The sequence below is a fragment of the Pelodiscus sinensis genome, chromosome 3 (assembly GCF_052426305.1).
Source record: "Pelodiscus sinensis isolate ZL-2025 chromosome 3, ASM5242630v1, whole genome shotgun sequence".
Classification (NCBI taxonomy): Eukaryota; Metazoa; Chordata; order Testudines; family Trionychidae; genus Pelodiscus; species Pelodiscus sinensis.
The window spans coordinates 106692097-106714585 of record NC_143054.1 but is presented as its reverse complement, the minus strand read 5'-3'; the positions used below and the strand labels follow the sequence as shown (position 1 = coordinate 106714585).

At 48.9% G+C, this 22489-nt stretch overlaps 1 long non-coding RNA gene across 1 annotated transcript; it reads right to left on the bottom strand.

The window, feature by feature from the left end:
* Positions 1-939: 939 nt before the first annotated feature.
* Positions 940-22356, bottom strand: LOC149524704 (uncharacterized). Its single transcript, XR_016349202.1, has 5 exons — positions 22289-22356; positions 15793-15871; positions 3003-3112; positions 2387-2480; positions 940-1339 (listed from the first exon to the last, which is right to left on the bottom strand). It is a non-coding gene; the product is annotated as an uncharacterized LOC149524704 (long non-coding RNA).
* Between the last annotated feature and the right edge of the window lie 133 nt (positions 22357-22489).

The window sequence follows — 22489 nt, the reverse complement described above, 5'->3', positions numbered from 1 at the left end:
GTCCTGTCCCAGCACAGGAAGACAAGCAACCTGTTAGGGCCAAAAAGCCTCAAAAGCATTTCTTAAAGGGGCCATACTTTTTTAATATTTTTTTTTTTAATTTAACTCTTGGTGTCCTTTTTCTTGCTCAACAACTTTAGCCCCCTCTCCCCCCCCCCCCCCCATTTTTAACTATCCCTTGTTGGAGTATTCCTGCTTATATAACAATTTAAAATATATACTAAGATATACATTAATGAGGAGGGTGGCACAGGTCTGAACAAGCACATGTGACCTCAATATTGGCACACAAGACAAAACTCACTCTGCTCAGGGATGGAAAAATCTTGGTGGGAACATGACTTCTTCTCCCCCCCCCCCCCCCCCCCCCCCAGCCAGCCACACACCCTAGCTGCAAGCAATTGTAGGAAAGACTTGCAAAACCTTATGAGACTTGCACATTGTCACAGGGGTTATTGGAACCTGCCTTAGACCTCTCATGATGCAGTTTACTCCCACCCCGATATCAATGGCAAACAAGCAATACTTTTTGACCATGTTTTTCAAAAGTCTGCCTTAGGCTGGGGCTAGTGGAAGTTGTGGGGCCCTGCTAGTGTCTAAGATGGGATCAAAAATGAGGGGGGCTCCGTGTGCTGCTAGAGCAAGGTCTGGCGGGGGGGAGGGGGCGCGAGCCAGGAACATAGAATGCGGGCAGGAGAGAGGGTTCAGGAGCAGGCTGGGAGGGGGGGGGGGAAGGTGTGGGGTCTGGGCGTGAGAGGGTGCTAGAGTGTGGTGGTGCAGGGTTATGGGCAGGAAGAAGGGTGCAGGAGCGGGATGGGGCTGCAGAGTCTGGAAATAGGGACCGTTGCAGGAGTGTGGGATCTGGGCTCGAGGGCACCTTTCCGGCACAGCTCAAGTAGATGTAGCTACTTGTTAGGAATAAGGTCTCAACACTCTGGATGTGGTGAAAACAAGTCGGAGGATTTATTACACACAGCACTGGTCGAGCGAGAACCAGGGGTTAAGCTGGAACACACTGGTTAAGCAAAACATTACAATACATTATATCGGGGAGGAGGGGCGCGGCGGACGGAGGGCAAGCAATTCCATAGGTTCTAGCAGCAAGACCAAATGAGCACATAAGCCAATCTACTATGAAGGTTACACAGCAACTCCGCCCATCGCCAATTAAACTTCTTATCAGTAATACAGGTAGTTATTCCTAACAAGCTAAGTAAACCAAACAAAAAAAGCCAGACAATTCAATGGCAACTTTTGTCTAAAAAAGTTATGATGCGTATACAGGAGGACGATGCCGCCTCAAGCTGGCGTGATGATCCTTGGGTCCTGGGCCCATTATCTAGGATTAAAGGAAAACAGTAAGAACATATCACACTCACTAACATTAACAAGGCTGGTGAGGGCCCTTGGATTGTGGTTGCCAGGGCGACCAGGGTCATGTATCTGCCTGTGCTGTGCAGGTCACAGGCACGGTGACAAAACCTGGGACAAATGTCCTTTGTCACACGGTGCACTGCGCTCTGCATCAATGCTAGCACTGCTAGTGAGGATGTACTGCACCGACACAGTGACTGGGTATGTCCACAGCCATTGAACTTAATTTTAGTGTAGACACCGCCTCAGAATGACACTAGCCTGAGAACCAGGCAAAGGGGAGAACTGAACCTTAAACTCTCAGTTTGGGGAGAGCACTGACCCCTGGCTTGTAAAGCCCATGGTGATACAGTCTTCGCTGCCCAGATTATGAATGCAAAACGGCCTAGGAACCAACTTTTCAGATGGGCCCCCACATGTGCAATTGGCAGGTGAACTCCTGTTTTCCATTGGGGTTTTGATGGGCAATAGGCATCTGGAGTGCTAGAGAGGTGATCTATCATCTGTGAGGAATCAGAAAGATAGGCTTGCGGGGAACATCTACTCTGAAAGCTCAGGCGCCAAGTCAACTTAGGTGCCTATAAGGTTCAGTGGCAGAGTAAAACTGGAATTTAGACACCTGAATTCAGATTCACACTTCAACTCCTGAGTTTGTGTCTAAGTACCTTTGTGAGTCAAGATGCTAAGTCCAGAACAGCTGTGTGTGTGTGTGTGTGTGTGTGTGTGTATGTGGAAACAGAACCAACAGCGAAATGTTAGATGGCAAGGCTTCCTACTGAAGAGGAAGGATCCCACAATGAAAAGAGAGAGGGAGAGGCCATATTCAAAAACGGGCACAAGGAGTAGGGGGACAGCTCCAGCTCCTGTTGGCATTAGGACACATTACAATCAATAGGGAAAAGAGGAGGTTATATCTTTTATCGGGGAACCGGGAGTAGCAGAAGGGGGCAGCTATATCTCCTAAAAAGCACTAATGGCAGAAGACGTACGCAGTGAATAGTGGGAGACTTACCATAATTCTTCTATTCCAGTCCTCAGCAATCAGGCGTCCATTTCAATATGGCATCCAGTTTCTGGAACTACGTTTCATTGAAGACGATCACAAACTAGAAAGAGTGCAGACAAACAACAAGGCAGAAAATCTATACAACAGTACCTATATGAAGACAGACTTAAAAAACTGGCCTTGCTTTCACGTGTTACACTGGGTATTCTGAAGGAACATACGGCCTTTTTCTCCTCCTCAGGCAACAAGCAAAAGCCAATGGCAACATTACTTAAGACCTATTACGGAATGCAAACGGTCACATTTGGGACTAGACTGCAGAGGATAAAGCGGTTCCTAAAATACTCAATGGGCGTGATGGACCAGGCCGGGTCTGGGCACTGCTGAGGGCATCCACTGAGGGCGAATTGCTCAAAACCCAGGGCGGCTCATTACAGCCCCAGACTGGAGACTATTTGCAAACAGGTCATATACCAGTCACGCAGAGCACTTCAGCTGCCAATCCAACCACAGCAGGAAACCTCAAGAGCAAAACCCCTCTGACACCCCAACTCTCCGTGCGCCACAATCAGCCCCAAGTCTGCACACAGGTGAGGGGGTGATAGAACCAAATCTCACCTACCCCAAACAGGTCTTTCCAGTCCCAAAGAACCATCCACAAATCCCCGGTCAGTTTATACTTCGGATCTTACCCACAAGATCACGCTGAGCCAATCCTTCAGAATCTAAAACCTAAAGGTTTATTAATAAAAGAAAGAAAAGCACGAGAGTAAGGTTGTTAAGGAGAATACATTACATGCATTGAATCACCAAATTCTCAATGCAGGCTCCAGGCAGACATGTCACAAACTGCTATCTTAAAAGTCTCTGGTTTACATCCTATGTCAGGATGGGCCAACAAGTCTTCCAGTCTCGCTGTTCCTGGCAAGGCTGCATCTGGAATCAGTAGCAGATTTGAAGGCAAGATGCAGTCCACCTCATGGCGTTTTATATTCTCCCCTGGTATCTTCCAAGCTGGAGCAGGTGACATGGCCAAGTGACCTATCCCTTAGTCTCATGTCACAAGCTATGATATTGGCTGGCTTGACGGTCCCAGACACATTCTGCAAGTGTGTATTGGGCACCTTGAGAGCCATTGCTAATTACCAGAGTCATTGACTGGACATCCGTCCCTATAAAAAGGCACTTCAGGCCAGTATCAGCACAAAGTCCATATCCATAATTCAACATATAGACATCATAAAAGTACATGAACCACACACACAGAATCATTAGAACATAAGCTTTCATTTCACACCTCACATCGGCTCCTACGTACACAACCCCCTGTGGACGCAGCAGTTATCTGGCTGCTCCCTTTAAAATCTAGTAATGGGGCACTGGGCTGAAAACATGTGCTAAGAACTTAACCCTTAGGAGACTGAGGAGAAGGAAGGGCACCTGACACACTATCATGACCCATTAGAGTAGGGAGAAAAGGAAGGAAGAAAAGTACAGGGGAAAAGAGCACGAGAGACCAAAAAAAAAAAAACCCTTCAAAAATGGCATGATGGTGCTACCCTGCTGCCTACTAAGCAGACCTCTATGCCGGGCACTAGGGGCCAGAGTGGAAGGAGAGAGGGAACGGGCACCTAGGTAAGAAAAGTACTAAAAGGAGTGCGTGCTATCCTGCCCTGGTGGCAACTGGGGGAAAGGGGACACTGGAGAAGGGGGGCGCTATACCTTAGAATGGCCACTAGGGCGCGGCAGAAGCGAGTGGGGGGGAAGGGCCAGCGAGGCCCGGTGGTTCGCCTCCCAAACAGCGGGGACAGGCGAGGAGCCAGGAGGGATGGACGGGTGAGGTCAACGGTCTAAAGGGCCATAGCGGGAGGAGAGCAGGAAAGGGGCCGCTGCCCAGCCTAAGGGGCAGCAGAGGGCAACCCAACGGCCACACCTGTACAACGGGCACTAGGGGCCAAGGCGACAGGCAAGGCCCACGCGGGCAGCTATAATGCACACAGGGCCTGAGGGGAAAGCCAGGCAGCAGTACTGAAGAGGGAGAGAGTGTCTAAGGGGCAGCCCTACCGTATGAAAGGAGGAAGCATTAAGGAGACTCAGGAGAGGGAAGGGCACCGACACCGTACAGCACCCCTTAGGAGGAGCATGGATGCAGGGCAGCCAAGAGGAGGCCCGGGCCACGCCCAAGGAACAGCAGCTTGGAGCCGAGAAGGGAAGCGGGCAAAGGGGAGCCTGTACGGCGTAACGGGCACTCGGAGCAGCAGAGGACAGGGGCATGGGGAAGCCAAAAGGGGACTGGGTCCAGAAAAGGGACTAGAGGGCGCCAAGCGGCTCCCTAGTGGCCGTCAGGCAACACGGACACTGCCGCCGCCGCCGCCTCTATTGCCCCGTCATGCAGCACACCTGGCCCCTAAACTCCCCTTTCGCCTTCTCTATCCCACACTGGGTCTCGTGCAGTAGAGCTGCCCTTCCCCCCCCCCCCCCCCCCAGTCCGCGGCCCCTACTGCCCGTTGACTCTGAGGAGGGGAAAAAGGGCAGCTCTACCGCGTAAAGCCCACTGCAGGAGGCAGAAGGTCCCAGGGGAATTAGGGGCGGCCACGCTGAAGAAGGGGGCAATACAGACAGCCGGGACGAGCCGAGCGGGCAAGCAAGCGCCCGACCCGCATCACGGGTACCGGCCCCGGGGGGGGGGGGGGGGGGGGGGCGCGCAATAGGAAAAAGGGGAGGCCAAACTGCGGAATGGTCACCAGGGCTCAGCAGAGGACACTTCCTCGGCCTCACAAGACGCTAGGGAGAGCCGAGGCTCAAGGAGGGACGGGTGAGGTCCAGGGCCTAAAAGGCCATAGCGGGAGGAGAGGAGGTGTTTATGCGGCTAAGGGGGCAAAGAGGCCCACCTATATGCTGGGCACTTGGGGCCAGAGCGGAAGGAGAGAGTGCGAAAGGGCACCCGGGGCAGAAAAGGACTAAAAGGAGTGCGTGCTATGCTGCCCTGGTGGACACAGACGCTGAAAAGCAGGGACAGGGCAGCTCTAGGAGCTCGCGGGCACTGCAGACAGAAGAAGCGTGTCAAAGAGAAAAGGGCCGTCTCTTTTGCCTACTGTGAAAAGGATGTGTTGAAGCTTACTTGGAATATGTCAAATGAGCACTAGTTTAATTGTAACTGTCAAAGAGAGGCAGCATTGTGAGATACAGGAGATAAAAATGAAAACAAAATTTGATTAGATGACCAACAATAACCCCGCCGCTTTTAAACGAGTAAGTAACTCAGACAGCAGTATGCAACAAATGTGCTAATTACCTCAAAAGGAGCAGACGAAAGTTTTTGTAAAAACAGAATAAGACAACAAAAATCTAATGTCAGCAATTGTCAAGCGAGTGGAGGAGTACTAAAAATACTAAAACAAGTTAGCTGAAACAGACTAAGAGTGGACGGGTTGCGAATCTAAAAAACTAAATTTAATCAACTAAAGCTCCCTCTTTGGCGCTGAATCTCGCTGCCGTACATAAGCTCCGAAAGGGGAACAAATAAACTCTAAAAAAAGAACGAACACCAGTCGTAAGTTGCAACAAAAAATCTAAGGAAAGAAAAAACAAAGAAAAGAATATCTCCTGAATCTAAGCAAAGCTTCTATCTTTCTTAACATAAAGATTATATATTTGTTAACTCCATAAATTGTTTAAAAGTAAATCAGGAGTGTATATCTGTAAGAGAAGTTAGTATTTCTTGGGGTTTTTTTTTTTTTTTTAACTGTATTATTTTTCTACTTTCTTTGTATATTATATGGTCTTAAAAAATCAAAAATAGTAAATTGATTTCAATAGAAAATTAATTATAAAGTAAATAGAAAAAATCTGTTTGACCCTAAAAAAAAAAAAAAAGTATTCCTCTGTCTGTAGTTTCAAATCCTTTAAAGAACCAAACCCAGTTACCAAAATGGCGTCACGAACAGGATTTGACAAGAGCAGAAGATGCCCTTTTGATAAGTTAAACAAAACAGAAGGTATAAAACCTCTCAACCACTAGTTCTATCGTAATAAAGATGAAAGGGAAGAAAAACATGCTCAAAATAAGAGCACTTCTAGCAATAGGGGAAAAAAAAATCATACCTATAACCCTACATGTAACATGTTCAAAGTTAAGATGTTTAATAGCTAATAATGATCTAGCAAAATAAAAGTTAAAAGATTGCAAAATACTATTACCAGACGTAACACAAAAAACCCCATCTAAAGAAACAAATTAGAAAAAACTGCAAAACATATTAGAAAGAACAGCCGATACGCGACAGATCCGTACCGAAATAGAAGTAGCCCAGAAATATTAAAATTGCCAAGTCAAACAACTAACAAGTACTAGAAGACCTTATAAAATATGCTAAAAAAAAGAAAAGAAAATATTTAACTGCCGACAAATGAGATCCAACTAAAGGGGTCCGTGTACTTTAGCACTAGTTGAAAAAAGCCAAAAACAGTTAACAGCAGCACAGAGAGCTGATCCTCACCAATTTAAATATATACAAGATCCAGGTCTGATAACAAGAAGACAAAGTAACACCACAAACAGTATAGCAAAGAGTAGAAGAGAACGAAAGAAACCAAAGCCTAAAATTGTAGCCAACAGCCCTAACAAAGACTAGTGTTTGGGGAATATTAGAAACTATAAATGATTTAAAAGTAGTACGCAAACATACCTCAGCACCAACATACGATCCCCCGAGAGACACGCGTAAAACGTGCGAAAATTTCCAAACCCCGAAGAAGGGGAAAGACCCAAACACAGAAGAAAAAGCCATATTTAGTTTTCTGTTAAGAAATAGATACAGTAAACCAGATTTTAAAAAGATAACGCCCCAAGAACAGAAACAAGCAGCAATAGAAAAAAAAAAAGATAGCAGGAATAGACAAAAATTCTCTAAATCAAAAAACGAGTAGCAGAAGCCCCGAAACAATCCAAGAAAAAAAGATAATAGAATTTATATAAGTGCTGAAGTATTAAATTAGAACACCAAGAATTATGAACAATTTAAATAGTTATTAGATACAAAAGCCCAAATAACCATAATAAATGAAGCAAAAGTACCACATTAAAAAAGAAAACGTAAAATATGAACGTCAAGACTAAATGAAGATAAAATGTATCAACCAGAAGTAATAAAAGTAAAACAAAAACAGAATGTAACAAAAACCACAGTAGTACTAAAAGAAAAGAATATACTAAGCATAAATATAATAATACAGAATCCAACAATACGACAGAATTTAAAAACAGTATTATCAATACAAATATCCAATGAAAAATTCCATGTCACAAAAGGTGAATAGTATACCAACAAAAGCAGAAAGAAAAGAACCCATTAATCAGTCATTAAAAGAGTTACTAATAAATTAAACAAGTATTACACACCCAATATAAAAGTCCAGCATAAAGAATACCAAAAAAAAAAAAAGAAAAAAAAAGAGAAAAGAGATTATAGAAAAATAAATGAAGCAATACAACCAGTTGCCTTTACCACCACCCCCCCTAAAACAAACCAACTATAGAACAATATTTAAAAGAAAAAGAAGAATTAAAATAAAGAGCACTAATAGATTTAAACGATATGTTTTATAGTATACCTATAAAAAAGAACCTTAAATTTTTCAATTAGAAGAAAATACTATAGGTGGAACGCATTACCCCCAAGGTTATAAAAATTCACCAGCACATTAGCAACAGATGCCATAAAGTATACCCTTAGTCAACAAAGTTAAGAACAAGATCCCCGAATAATATACTATGTAGATGACCTTTTAAGAAGAGACAAGACACAAGAAGCTATAGAACACTTAACCACTCAAAGATAGCAAATAAACGAAAGAAAAGTAACTATAGCCCAAAGTAAATACTCCCTTCTAAGAATTCAAGTGATAGAAAATAAAACAATAAGTACAACTTACCCCAATGGTGTAAGTAAGTAGTTAAATAACCCTCCGAAAACCCACAAACAGCTACAAGAAGTTTTAAGCATAGTAAATTATAATGAAGCAAGTATTCAACAGTTAAGACATAAAATAAAACCCTTATTGAAATTATTAAAAAGAAAGAAAGAAAGATTTAATTATCTACAATGAAAAAGCCCAAGCAGCCTTAATAGAATTAAACCAAAATTTGTAACACCCCACTCTATTAAAAAAGTAAGACCCTAAGAAACCCCCAAGAGAATTACAAATTAACTAGAATGAAGAGTGGGTAACACAAAGAGAAAAACAAGAAAAAGTAGATAAATTGATTTTGCAATTTAACAAACCCCCAAAACATTATAGTGAATATAGAAAACTATTATAAGTTTAATAAAATAAAAGATAAGTACTTTTTTAATGACAAGTGTAAGTCTTACTTTACACACTCCAAAAGTGTCAGCTTTAGCATAGCTTACCATAAAAATAATACCACCAAACTTTGAAAGCCAGACAAATACTTAAGAAAAACTGTATTATAGCGAGCTAGTTAGTCAAATGTTAAACTAAGAAAAAATGTAATGCCCTAAAGCCCCAAAAGCTACACCAAGAATAACAGAAACACCCTAGATATTAACAGATAAAAGCATGAAAGGGGGAAAAACAAAAGCAAGATATTACTGTACCAAATGTGAAAACAAGTTCTTTATTGTGTTAAAAGAAAAGAAGCAGAAGTAGAAAAAGTTAGAATAAGATTACAACATACACAAGAAAGTCACCATAAAAATTAAGCATAGATAGTATGTATGGTATAAAAAGACTGTTAAAAAAGAACACAGACATTGAAACACATGCAGGGTGGAGAGAAATATAGACCATCATCAGAAATCACGTAAGTGGTACATCAGTAAAACATATCCCTAGCCATAAAGAAAGATACAACACTAACCACAAACAACTAGATAAAGAATTGCAAGAATTTAAAGTGTTAGTAGAAAAAAACAAAGAAAAAGAAGAAGTAAATCCATTCATAAAATACTTACATGAATACACAAGCCACTTTGAAGACACAAAAAGAAAGAGAATAGATAAAGCAATATATACAGGAAGAGAATCAAGAATTAAAATAAAAGAACATGAAAAAATACATAAAAGCCTGTAAAATTTGTCACAATACTAAACGTATAAATCAGCTAAAATATGCCTAATAAAGCATATAACCCAGAATATCATAAACCAGGAAACCATTAGCAAACAGATTTATAATAAGACCATTACCGAGTGCTAAACAATACCCAAAGCGAGTAGTTGTGGTAGAGTTAAGAAATCAGAGTACTATAGTAATTCCTTTTTAAAAAACCAAAAGCAAAACACATACTAAAAGCCTTAGAAAAAATAATAGCAGCTTAAAGACGCCCACAAATAATACAATCAGATAGAAGCCCACCATTTAGAAGTAAAAAATTAGAACAATAGTCCATAGAAAAAGGCATAACATAGCATTTAAATTTCCCATACCATCCTCAATCCAACAAAGTAGCAGAAAAGAAAACTGATACCTTAAAACAGCAACTAAAAATAGCACCTTTAAAGGTTAACACCTAGTATTAGATACAGTTTTATTAAATGTAAATGAACATACAAGCCGACAGCCAGATATAAAACCCAAGCAGCAACCAAACTAAAAAAAGCCCTCCTATAAAGCAAAGAGAAAAAATATAGATTGTATAGCCAACGAAAAATAAAGAGAAAAGAGTAGCATTAGAAAGACCAAAAAAGTTACCATTCACCTATGTAATCACAACAAAAACAAGAAAAAGATTAGCACACCATAATTAGCTAAGTAGTAAAGAATGAAATTAACAGTTCCACAAGATTATATATTACAAGTTGTTCATCATCACTAAAAATCACGTTAACAGTGCAAGATAGACCAGCTTAAATAGTAAGTATGATCCATTACAACAAAACTAGACCCAAGTCAAAAACACCACCACCACCCAAACTAAATTAGCTAACAAACCAGCCCAGTGGCAAGTGTGTAAAATAAACTATACCACCCCCACTAGGAAAGAAGAAGTACAGGCAGTCCCCGGGTTACATGGATCCGACTTACATCGGATCCCTACTTACAAACGGGGTGAGGCAACCCCGCACTCGCTGCTTCCCCCCAGCGGACCAGGGAGACGCGGAGCGGCTTTTCTCAGCAGACACCTCAGCTTGAGAATAAAGGACTGAGGGAAGTGAGGTGTGGGAGAATAAAACTGAGCTCTGGAGAAATGTTTGGCTAGAGTTTCCCCTACAGTATGTACCAGTTCCGACTTACATACAAATTCAACTTAAGAACAAACCTACAGTCCCCATCTTGTACGTAACCCGGGGACTGCCTGTAAATCAAACTCTAGTTATAATTCAACAAAATGATACCAGTTAGAATATGTCCCGCTTGTATAGTATTAAAGCTAACATGAACAATTAAGTAAACAAATCATATGAAAGCGCACACTCCCCCCTCTCCCCCCCATACAATGATAAGCATACAAGCCCCAAACCAAAGTTTATTTAGCTTTAGCATAACACCATTATATGGCGTATAGCTTAATATTAGCAACCCAACAGAAACACACAACCCATAGATCCAAACCACATTTGTAACAATTCCACTATCTGGAACCACAGCCTTAGCTACATCAGATAGTAATGCAACCCTTCCAACATTAACAGTTGTAATACCCCCCTCAAATTTACAACCAACAAAAACAGGAAGAGTAATAATAAGATTGCAACCAGCATATAAAAAAGAAAGAAAGAATAGAACATAGTATAAATTGCACAACATGAAAGTCACGAAAAAAGAAAAGAAGATATATAAGCAACCAAAAAAATTATTAAAGCAATGGGAGGAGGATGTAAAACCAGATTTGTTAGCAATTAATTCATTAAGTAGAAAAATAATAGTCACCATGAAAAAGCTGAAACGGCAAAATTATTACATTAAGTAAATACAGCTGTAAACATATCTAATACAAATGCCGATAAAACAAGAATAAAGTAAAAATATATCTATGTATTTAAATAATCTAAATTGCATAAGTTTGTACAGTAGTAGTAGTAGTAGTAGTTTTAGAAAAAAATTATTGCAAAAAATTAAGAAAGATGAGAGAGGGATAAGTAAAAAAGCACCATTCGTCAAAATACCAGATACAGCACAAATCAGTCATGAAATAACATCCCATAGAATTAATATAAGATAAGAAGCAATAATTATACCAACAAGAAAGATATAAAGAAACAAGTGAAGTATAAACAAAAAGAATAGTTTCTACACCTAAGCATTAATGTAATAGTTCAGAAAAGTTCAAGATGTGTAAACCAGCATTGTTTAATAGACAAAAAGTTGTGTCCACATTAACGAGTAAAATTAATTAGTTACCAAATAAATGTAAAGAATACATAAGCTCTAACCAAACCCATTTAATTGTTTGTCACTGTAGTGACTCAATTTAGCAATTGTTAAGCAAAAAAATAATGCATAATAAATGTTATGTTATACCAGTTAAAATGAATGTCACCGTACCTTTTCGTAATGTAAACAAACTATAAAACTTAACACAAATGAGTTACAACTGCACTAAAAAAAGCAATAAGACTACTGAACAAAATATAGTGTCGTAGATCCGATTTTTAACAAAAGAAATGAAAGCCATAACAAAACAAACTTTCCAAGACACCCAAGTAATATTACCAGTAGAGCATTTCACAATACAAAAACTAAACTTACAAAAAATAGAAGTTATAAATCTAGACGTAAAGAAACGAAATTAGAACATTTTGTTAAAAGTTAGAAAATGTATTAAGCTAGCAATCAAGAATCAAACTGTAAAACACGTAAACGAATCACCCATAACAATAGTAAACGTATTACATAATTTAGATAAAACAATTAAGTATAAAAAGTACAAGACGACAAAAAGCAAGTGTTTAAAACTTTTTATCCATGTTGATATCAAAAAAAGAGTTTTAGATTATTTGTACAATAATAATATTAATAATTGTAATAAGAATATTCTATATGTGTAAAAAATTTTCCCAAAAACAAACTATAACATTTATGAAAATAAAACAAATAGAAAACGAGCAAATAGCAAATCCACAAGCACAGAGGGAAATAAAGTTATTGTAATTAAAGTGTCTCATTTGACTCAAAAGGATGTGTTAAAGCCTACCCAGAATATGTCAAATGAGCACTAGTTTAATTGTAAGTGTCAAAGCAAGTCAGCATTCTGAGATACAGGAGATAAAAATGAAAACAAAATTTGATTAGATGACCAACAATAACCCCGCCGCTTTTAAAGAAGTAAATAACTCAGACAGAGGTATGCAACAAAAGTGCTAATTACCCCAAAAGGAGCAGACGAAAGTTTTTGTAAAACCAGAATAAGACAACAAAAATCTAATGTCAGCAATTGTCAAGCGAGTGGAGGAGTACCACCAAAATACCCAAACAAGATATATAAAGTTAGCTGAAACAGACCAAGAGTGGACGGGTTGCGAATCCAAAATCCTAAGTCTGATCAACCAAAGCTCCCTCCCCGGCGCTGAATCTCGCTGCCGTACATAAGCTCCGAAAGGGGAACAAATAAACTCCAAAAAAGAACGAACACCAGTGGTGAGTTCCAACGAAAAACACAAAGACAGAAAAAACATAAACAAAAGAATATCTCCTGAACCTAAGCAATGCTTCTATCTTTCTTAACATAAATATTATATATTTGTTAACTCCATAAATTGTTTAAAAGTAAATCAGGAGGGTATCTCTGGAAGAGAAGTTTTTATTTCTTGCTTTTTTTAACTGTACTATTTTTTTTTACTTTTTCTTTGTATATTATATTGTCTTAAAAAAAAAATCAAGAATAGTAAATTGATTTAAATAGAAAAAATAAAAAAGTCTTTGTTTGACCCTAAAAAGAGTATTCCTCTGTCTGTAGTTTCAAATCCTTTAAAGAACCAAACCCAGTTACCAAAAGGCACCTTGACTAGGAGAAGGGGGAGCGCTATACCTTAGAATGGCCACTAGGGCGCAGCAGGAGTGGGCGGGGGGAAGGGCCAGAGAGGCCCGGTGGATCGCCTCCCAAACAGCGGGGGGACAGGCGAGGACCCAGGAGGGATGGACGAGTGAGGTCAGCGGCCTAAAGGGCCATAGCGGGAGGAGAGCAGGAGAGGGGCAGCAGACGGCGACCAAACGGCCCACACCTGTACAAGGGGCACTAGAGACCAAGGCCCACTCGGGCAGCTATAATGCACACAGGGGAAAACGAGGCAGCAGTGCTGAAGAGGGAGAGAGCGTCTAAGGGGCAGCTCTACCGTATGAAAGGAGGAAGCATTAAGGAGACTCAGGAGAGGGAAGGGCACCGACACCGTACAGCAACCCCTTAGGAGGAGCATGGATGCAGGGCAGCCAAGAGGAGGCCCGGGCCCCGCCCAAGGAACACCAGCTTGGAGCCGAGACGGGAAGCGGGCAAAGGGGAGCCTGTACGGCGTAACGGGCACTCGGAGCAGCAGAGGACAGGGGCGTGGGGAAGCCCAAAAGGGGACTGGGACAAGAAAAGGGACGAAGGGGCGCCAAGCGGCTCCCTCTCTAGACTGCTGCGCCTAGTGGCCGTCAGGCAATATGGGACACTGCCGCCGCCTCTATTGCCCCGTCAGGCAGCACACCTGGCCCCTAAACTCCCCTTTCGCCTTCTCTATCCCACACTGGGTCTCGTGCAGTAGAGCTGCCCTTTCCCCCCCCCCTCCCAGTCCGCGGCCCCTACTGCCCGTTGACACTGAGGGGGGGAAAAAGGGCAGCTCTACTGCGTAAAACCCACTGCAGGAGGCAGAAGGTCCCAGGGGAATTAGGGGAGGCCATGCTGAAGAAAGGGCAATACAGACAGCCGGGACGAGCCAAACGGGCAAGCAAGCGTCCGACCCGCATCACGGGCACCGGCCCGGGGAGGGAGGCGCGCAATAGGACAAAGAGGGGGGAGGCTAAATTGCAGAACGGTCACCAGGGCTCAGCGGAGGACACTTCCTCGGCCTCACAAGACGCTAGCGAGAGCCGAGGCTCGAGGAGGGACGGGTGAGGTCCAGGGCCTAAAGGGCCATAGCGAGAGGAGAGCAGGAGAGGGGCAGCAGAGGGCGACCAAACGGCCCACACCTGTACAAGGGGCACTAGAGGCCAAGGCCCACTAGGGCAGCTATAATGCACACAGGGGAAAACGAGGCAGCAGTGCTGAAGAGGGAGAGAGTATCTAAGGGGCAGCTCTACCGTATGAAAGGAGGAAGCATTAAGGAGACTCAGGAGAGGGAAGGGCACCGACACCGTACAGCAACCCCTTAGGAGGAGCATGGATGCAGGGCAGCCAAGAGGAGGCCCGGGCCCCGCCCAAGGAACACCAGCTTGGAGCCGAGACGGGAAGCGGGCAAAGGGGAGCTTGTACGGCGTAACCGGCACTCGGAGCAGCAGAGGACAGGGGTGTGGGGAAGCCCAAAAGGGGACTGGGACCAGAAAAGGGACGAGGGGGCGCCAAGCGGCTCCCTCGCTAGACTGCTGCGCCTAGTGGCCGTCAGGCAATATGGGACACTGCCGCCGCCGCCGCCGCCACCTCTATTGCCCCGTCGTGCAGCACACCTGGCCCCTAAACTCCCCTTTCGCCTTCTCTATCCCACACTGGGTCTCGTGCAGTAGAGCTGCCCTTTCCCCCCCCCCCTCCCAGTCCGCAGCCCCTACTGCCCGTTGACTCTGAGGAGGGGAAAAAGGGCAGCTCTACCGCGTAAAACCCACTGCAGGAGGCAGAAGGTCCCAGGGGAATTTGGGGCGGCCATGCTGAAGAAGGGGGCAATACAGACAGCCGCGACGAGCCAAACAGGCAAGCAAGCGCCCGACAGGCGAGGACCCAGGAGGGATTTATGGGTGAGTTCAATGGCCTAAAAGGTCATAGCGGGAATCTAAATGGAAGGTATGCTCCCTAGCTCAGATCAAAGTATAGAAGGTGAGAAGGGGGTATTGGCTCCATTGAGGAGTGAGAGGGAAAGGATCATCTGCCTAACATTGAATACGGAACACACCAGGGAGAGAAAAGGAGGGAAAGGGTAGCAAATCTGAGTACAAGTAATGGGGACTAGGAGGTTTCAAGAGAAAAGTGGGTAAGGGATCTTTATTCTTCCTAAGGGGAGCAAACAGCAGAGGACCGTCAATCAAATAAGCGGCAGCTACACTGAGGAAGAGCGTGAGGACCAACAAAAACACATAATGGGAAAGAAGCCGTTATATTCCACAATGGAAAATAGGGTAAGAGAATCAAAGGAGAGGAAAGGGTGCGTATATTGTCAGCCACAGAAGCTATAGGTAGCAGATGCTTTCATGTTCAAGGGGCATTTATACCTGCTAAAGAGCACACATGGAAGGAATGGTAACACTAGGGAAAGGGAAGCCTTACCGTAATTCTTTTGTTCTCATCCACAGCGCTTGTGTGCCAATTCCATCATCAGGCATCATGTTGACCAATTAGAGGAAGTCTGATGAAGGAAAAAAACTAGCTTAAAACAGACAAGATCACTATAAGGCTGTGGTCACCAACAGGTCGATCGTGATCGACTGGTCAATCGTGAGGCCACGACCAGTCGATAGCGAGGCATCCTGTCCGCCCCGCCCTCATTTCCCTCCCACCCCCGAGAAGCCCCACTACCTACCTAAAGTGAAAATGGAGGTAGTGTAGGCTTCCCGGGGATGGACAGAAGTCCTGCAGCTTAGCACCACTTCCAGCGATTCCCGAAGTAGCGCTAGCTGCTCTGCCGGGTGTACTGCGGGAGGGAGCATTGGCTCCCTGCACCACACAGGAGGGGTGAGTCAACCCCGGGGCAGGCACGCACTGGGTTTCCCTGCACGGGCGGGCGGGGGGGGGGGGAGAGAAGAGAGGAGTTCAGCCCCGGGGCAGGCACACGCTGCTTTCCCTCTGGGGTGGAATCCTGAGAGGAGGCAGAAGCAGGGGACTCTCTGCCTCCACTGGCACCCCGCTCCCCAGCCACAGAATTCTGTTCCCACTCCCCTGTTCCCAGCTACAGAAATCTGTCTCTATTCCTGTCCCCACTGACACCCTGTCCCCAGCTGCAGAAACCTTTCCCCACTGGCACTCTGTCCCCTGCTGCAGAACCCTGTCCTCTTCCCTGCCCCCCGCCGCAGAACTCTGTCCCCACAAAATGTATAATTATAAATGCTTCATTTTAGATTTAAATAGCATGAATAAAAAACATTTATTTCATAACTATAAACACATGATTTTAATTTTAAACATCGCATAATTTAAAAATAAACTGTTTATCAGAGTCTGTAAGTAAGGGCTGGGGATAGCAAGTGATGGACAGGAGGGGAATAGAGAGGGCGGGGCTTCAAGGAAGGGGCAGGCTGGTAGATCTTCGCCTGTTTGGAGATTTAAAAAGCGATCTCGGGTGTAGAAAGGTTGGAGACCACTGCTATAAGGTATATGGGTAAGGGGACACTAAGCACAATTACACTAGGCACAAGCGGTAAAATTAAAAGCGTCAGCTACACTGCGCAATAAGCACTTGGGCTAAGATGGTAGAAAAAGCTTAAAGAGCACCACTGAGGGCAGAAAAGAAGGGGAAGGAACAAGCGTGCCTATCCTGCATAACCGACACAATGGGGAGCAGAGCCCCAGAAGGCTATTCTTCACATTGGCCACTGGGGGGAAGCAGCAGGAGACGGAGGTGGACCGCTTATACAGTCTAAGCAATACGAGAGGCAGCAGAGAATTCAAAGCAGGAATAAAGTGGTGGCTGAACTAAACCAAGTCTCCTGAACACAACAGAGGAGGCATAGAAGGGGGGGGGGGGGGGAGGAGGAGGAGAAGAAGACACACGTAACTTTTGAAGCACAGGAGAGGAGGCCTAGATTACCTAACATGCAGTAGGCAGATGGAGTGTGAAATGGTGGGAGAGAGGGAAAGGCGGCCACCCCGGTTAATAGCCAGCACAGAGCGTAGATACTTCTATACCACAAAACAACACTACAGGTAGACTGAGGAAGGGGGAGGTAACGCACAATGGGGAGGAGAGAAGGGGAACGAAAGCAGTCCAAGTACAACGGGCACTAGGACAACAGGGAGAGGAGGAGGAAAGGGAGAAGAGGGCCAAAAGGCGGGAAAGGCAGATCGAAAGGCTAAGAGGCACAACTCAGGGCAGAAAACAGGGGCGCCTAGCCTCCATAACCAACCCTCACAAATGGCAAAAGAGGGAGGGAAGACATGTTCTACCTCCCAACGGCCACTAGGGGGCAGCACAGGGGCTGAGGGCCATTGTTCCTTCCCCCCACGCCCTCCTTTTACAACCTAATGGACGCTAGGGGCAGCAGAGTGCTCAAGAGGGCAAAGAGCCCTCCTTACTACATTACCCCTTCTAGTGTCACTGTGCAGGGACCCGCCCCTCACCCCCGTTTACCCTCTCCACGCCATAGGGGGCGTCCTTATGCAGTAAAGCTGCCCTGTCCCCTCCTCAGAGTCAACGGGCTGTAGGGGCAGCGGACTGAGGAGGCGAGAAGGAGGCAAAACCCACATTTTAACGCCCACCAGGGCACGCAGAGGATGAAAGGGGACCGAGGGAGGATAGGCTCAATAATGAAGAACAAGCGGGAAAAGGACGCCCTTATTTCATAGCCGCTACCGGGGGCAAGAAAGGGGCAGCTCTCTTGCAAAAAGGGCAGGAAGGACAGCAGACAGTGAAAGGGGAGCAGAGGCAACTATAGCCCACAAGGGCCATTAAAAACTGAGAGGAGACAGGGGCTCAAACTACCTCAACACCACGACTAAGTACAGCTGAAAGCAAAGTGGAGAAAAGGACGGTTATGCGCCTCATGGACGCCCCCGAGGCAGGAGTGGAAGGAAGGGTGGCTATCCTGAGGAACAGGCTTTAGGGGCACCAGATGGCAAAATGGAAGGCTTTACTACACAATGGGCAGTAGGGGCAAATGACTGAAGACAAAGGGGCACTTATAAAGCTAATGGGGAAACGAACACAGCAGAGGTGAAAGGGGGGAAGAGAGCTGTTATTGTTTACACAGGGCACTAGGGTGGAAGAGAGCCAAGAGCGGAAGGGAGAAGGAGGAGCAGGTAGATTGCACAAAGCACACAAAGGGGAAGGAGAGCTTCTATAGGGAGGAAGCAGCAGCTAAACTGAACAAGGTCTCCTGGATACAACAGATGAGGCATAGAGGTAAAGGGGGGGAGGAGGAGAGAGACACATTTCTAACGTAAGAGGCACAGGAGAGCAGACAGTCAAGGAGAAAAGGTTAGGTTGCCTAACACGCACTAGGCAGAGGCAGAGTGTGAAATAGCGGGGCGGGGAGGAGGAAAAAAGAGTAGGCCACCCCGGTTAATAGTCAGCTCCGAGCAAAAGCACTTGTATACCACACAACAGCAATAGAGGGAGCAAATTGAGGAGGGTGGCCGTAACACGCACAATGGGGAGCAGAGAGGGAGAAGGGGAAAAAGAAGGCAGTTCAAGTACAACGGGCACTAGGACAACAGGGAAAGGTCGAGGAAAGGGGCAAGAGGGTCAAAAGGCGGGAAAGGCAGATCGAAAGGCTAAGAGGCACAACTCAGGGCAGAAAACAGGGGCGGCCTAGCCTCCATAACCAACCCTCACTCAGGGCAAAAGAGGGAAGGAAGACATGTTATACCTCCCAACGGCCACTAGGGGACAGCACAGGGGGTGAGGCCCATTGTCCCGTTTCCCCCCCCTTTACAAGCTAATGGACGCTAGGGGCAGCAGAGAGTTCAAGAGGGCAAAGAGCCCTCCTACTACATTACCGCTCCTAGTGTCCACTGTGCAGAGACCCGCCCCTCACCCCCGTTTACCCTCTCCACGCCATAGGGGGCGTCGTTATGCAGTAAAGCTGCCCTGTCCCCTCCTCAGAGTCAACGGGCTGTAGGGGCAGCGGACTGAGGAGGCGAGAAGGAGGCAAAACCCACATTTTAACGCCCACCAGGGCACGCAGAGGATGAAAGGGGACCGAGGGAGGATAGGCTCAATAATGAAGAACAAGCGGGAAAAGGACGCCCTTATTTCATAGCCGCTACGGGGGGCAAGAAAGGGGCAGCTCTCTTGCAAAAAGGGCAGGAAGGACAGCAGACAGTGAAAGGGGAGCAGAGGCAACTATAGCCCACAAGGGCCATTAAAAACTGAGAGGAGACAGGGGCTCAAACTACCTCAACACCAGGACTAAGTACAGCTGAAAGGAAAGTGGAGAAAAGGACGGTAATGCGCCTCATGGACGCCCCCCGAGGCAGGAGTGGGAGGAAGGGTGGCTATCCCGAGGAACAGGCTTTAGGGGCACCAGATGGAGAAATGGAAGGCTTTGCTACACAATGGGCAGTAGGGGCAAATGACTGAAGACAAAGGGGCACTTTAATGGGGAAACGAAGCCAGCAGAGGTGAAAGGGGGGAAAAAGAGCTGTTATAGTTTTCACAGGGCACTAGGGTGGAAGAGAGCCAAGAGCGGAAGGGAGAAGGAGGAGCAGGTAGATTGCACAAAGGGACAGGAGAGCTTCCATAGGCAGGAAGCGGCAGCTAAACTGAACAAAGTCTCCTGAATACAACAGATGAGGCATAGAGATAAAGGCGAGAGGATGAGGAGAGACATACACTTCTAATATACCAGGCACAGGTCAGCAAGCAGAGAGTCAAGGAGAAAATGTTAGGTTGCCTAACACACACTAGACAGAGGCAGAGAGTGATATTGTGGGGCAGGAAGGAGGAAAAAAGAGGTGGCCACCCTGGTTAATAGTCAGCACAGAGCGAAAGAGGGGAAGTCTCCCGTAGTGCACGTTGCTGCTCCTAGTGCCCCCTAAGCACAGCAACCACCCCTTAAACTAAAGTCCAGAGCTTCCTAGCTGTAATGTAGTACAGTTGCAAAGTCCCCGCTCCACTCCCGCCAGTCAATGAGCGCCGGACCTAGCACCCTGAGGGGAGAGAGAGAGAGAGAGCAGTACCGTGAAGAGCAACGTACATAGGATCCGCCCTCACCTCCGACCCTTGCGCTCAGGAGGCCCCGCAGCCCCCGGGGAAAGGCGGCCCGACGCCGCGGGCCCGGCCGCCCCGCAGCCCCCGGGGAAAAGCGGCCCGACGCCGCGGGCAGGGCCGCCCCGCAGCCCCCGGGGAAAAGCGGCCGGACGCCGCGGGCCCGGCCGCCCCGCAGCCCCCGGGGAAAGGCGGCCCGACGCCGCGGGCCCGGCCGCCCCGCAGCCCCCGGGGAAAAGCGGCCCGACGCCGCGGGCCCGGCCGCCCCGCAGCCCCCGGGGAAAGGCGGCCCGACGCCGCGGGCCCGGCCGCCCCGCAGCCCCCGGGGAAAAGCGGCCCGACGCCGCGGGCCCGGCCGCCCCGCAGCCCCCGGGGAAAAGCGGCCGGACGCCGCGGGCCCGGCCGCCCCGCAGCCCCCGGGGAAAGGCGGCCCGACGCCGCGGGCCCGGCCGCCCCGCAGCCCCCGGGGAAAAGCGGCCCGACGCCGCGGGCCCGGCCGCCCCGCAGCCCCCGGGGAAAGGCGGCCCGACGCCGCGGGCCCGGCCGCCCCGCAGCCCCCGGGGAAAGGCGGCCCGACGCCGCGGGCCCGGCCGCCCCGCAGCCCCCGGGGAAAGGCGGCCCGACGCCGCGGGCCCGGCCGCCCCGCAGCCCCCGGGGAAAGGCGGCCCGACGCCGCGGGCCCGGCCGCCCCGCAGCCCCCGGGGAAAGGCGGCCCGACGCCGCGGGCCCGGCCGCCCCGCAGCCCCCGGGGAAAGGCGGCCCGACGCCGCGGGCCCGGCCGCCCCGCAGCCCCCGGGGAAAGGCGGCCCGACGCCGCGGGCCCGGCCGCCCCGCAGCCCCCGGGGAAAGGCGGCCCGACGCCGCGGGCCCGGCCGCCCCGCAGCCCCCGGGGAAAGGCGGCCCGACGCCGCGGGCCCGGCCGCCCCGCAGCCCCCGGGGAAAGGCGGCCCGACGCCGCGGGCCCGGCCGCCCCGCAGCCCCCGGGGAAAGGCGGCCCGACGCCGCGGGCCCGGCCGCCCCGCAGCCCCCGGGGAAAGGCGGCCCGACGCCGCGGGCCCGGCCGCCCCGCAGCCCCCGGGGAAAGGCGGCCCGACGCCGCGGGCCCGGCCGCCCCGCAGCCCCCGGGGAAAGGCGGCCCGACGCCGCGGGCCCGGCCGCCCCGCAGCCCCCGGGGAAAGGCGGCCCGACGCCGCGGGCCCGGCCGCCCCGCAGCCCCCGGGGAAAGGCGGCCCGACGCCGCGGGCCCGGCCGCCCCGCAGCCCCCGGGGAAAGGCGGCCCGACGCCGCGGGCCCGGCCGCCCCGCAGCCCCCGGGGAAAGGCGGCCCGACGCCGCGGGCCCGGCCGCCCCGCAGCCCCCGGGGAAAGGCGGCCCGACGCCGCGGGCCCGGCCGCCCCGCAGCCCCCGGGGAAAGGCGGCCCGACGCCGCGGGCCCGGCCGCCCCGCAGCCCCCGGGGAAAGGCGGCCCGACGCCGCGGGCCCGGCCGCCCCGCAGCCCCCGGGGAAAGGCGGCCCGACGCCGCGGGCCCGGCCGCCCCGCAGCCCCCGGGGAAAGGCGGCCCGACGCCGCGGGCCCGGCCGCCCCGCAGCCCCCGGGGAAAGGCGGCCGGACGCCGCGGGCCCGGCCGCCCCGCAGCCCCCGGGGAAAGGCGGCCCGACGCCGCGGGCCCGGCCGCCCCGCAGCCCCCGGGGAAAGGCGGCCCGACGCCGCGGGCCCGGCCGCCCCGCAGCCCCCGGGGAAAAGCGGCCGGACGCCGCGGGCCCGGCCGCCCCCATGTGGGACGGCACCCAAGGCAGAGTCAGGCCCCAGGCGCACGGGTTTTTAGGCCGAGCGGGTGAGGGATGCAGGGCAGGGTCCCAGCCGAAGGGGAGACTCCAGGCCCAACGGGAGGGGAATACTCACGAAGCAGCGGAACGAAAACGGCAGCGCTCAAGTCTCATCACAGACGCCAGCCTCACCTTCGGAGTCCACACCGGCAAATAGCGCTCACCTCTGCTGCAGCTCCTTTTATATGTCCCGGCGAGGCTCTGATTGGCTGCTTTCAGACGCCTCTCTTTGATTGGCTCCTTTGCTCGCGCCTCTCTCGGTCACGTGAAGGTCTCG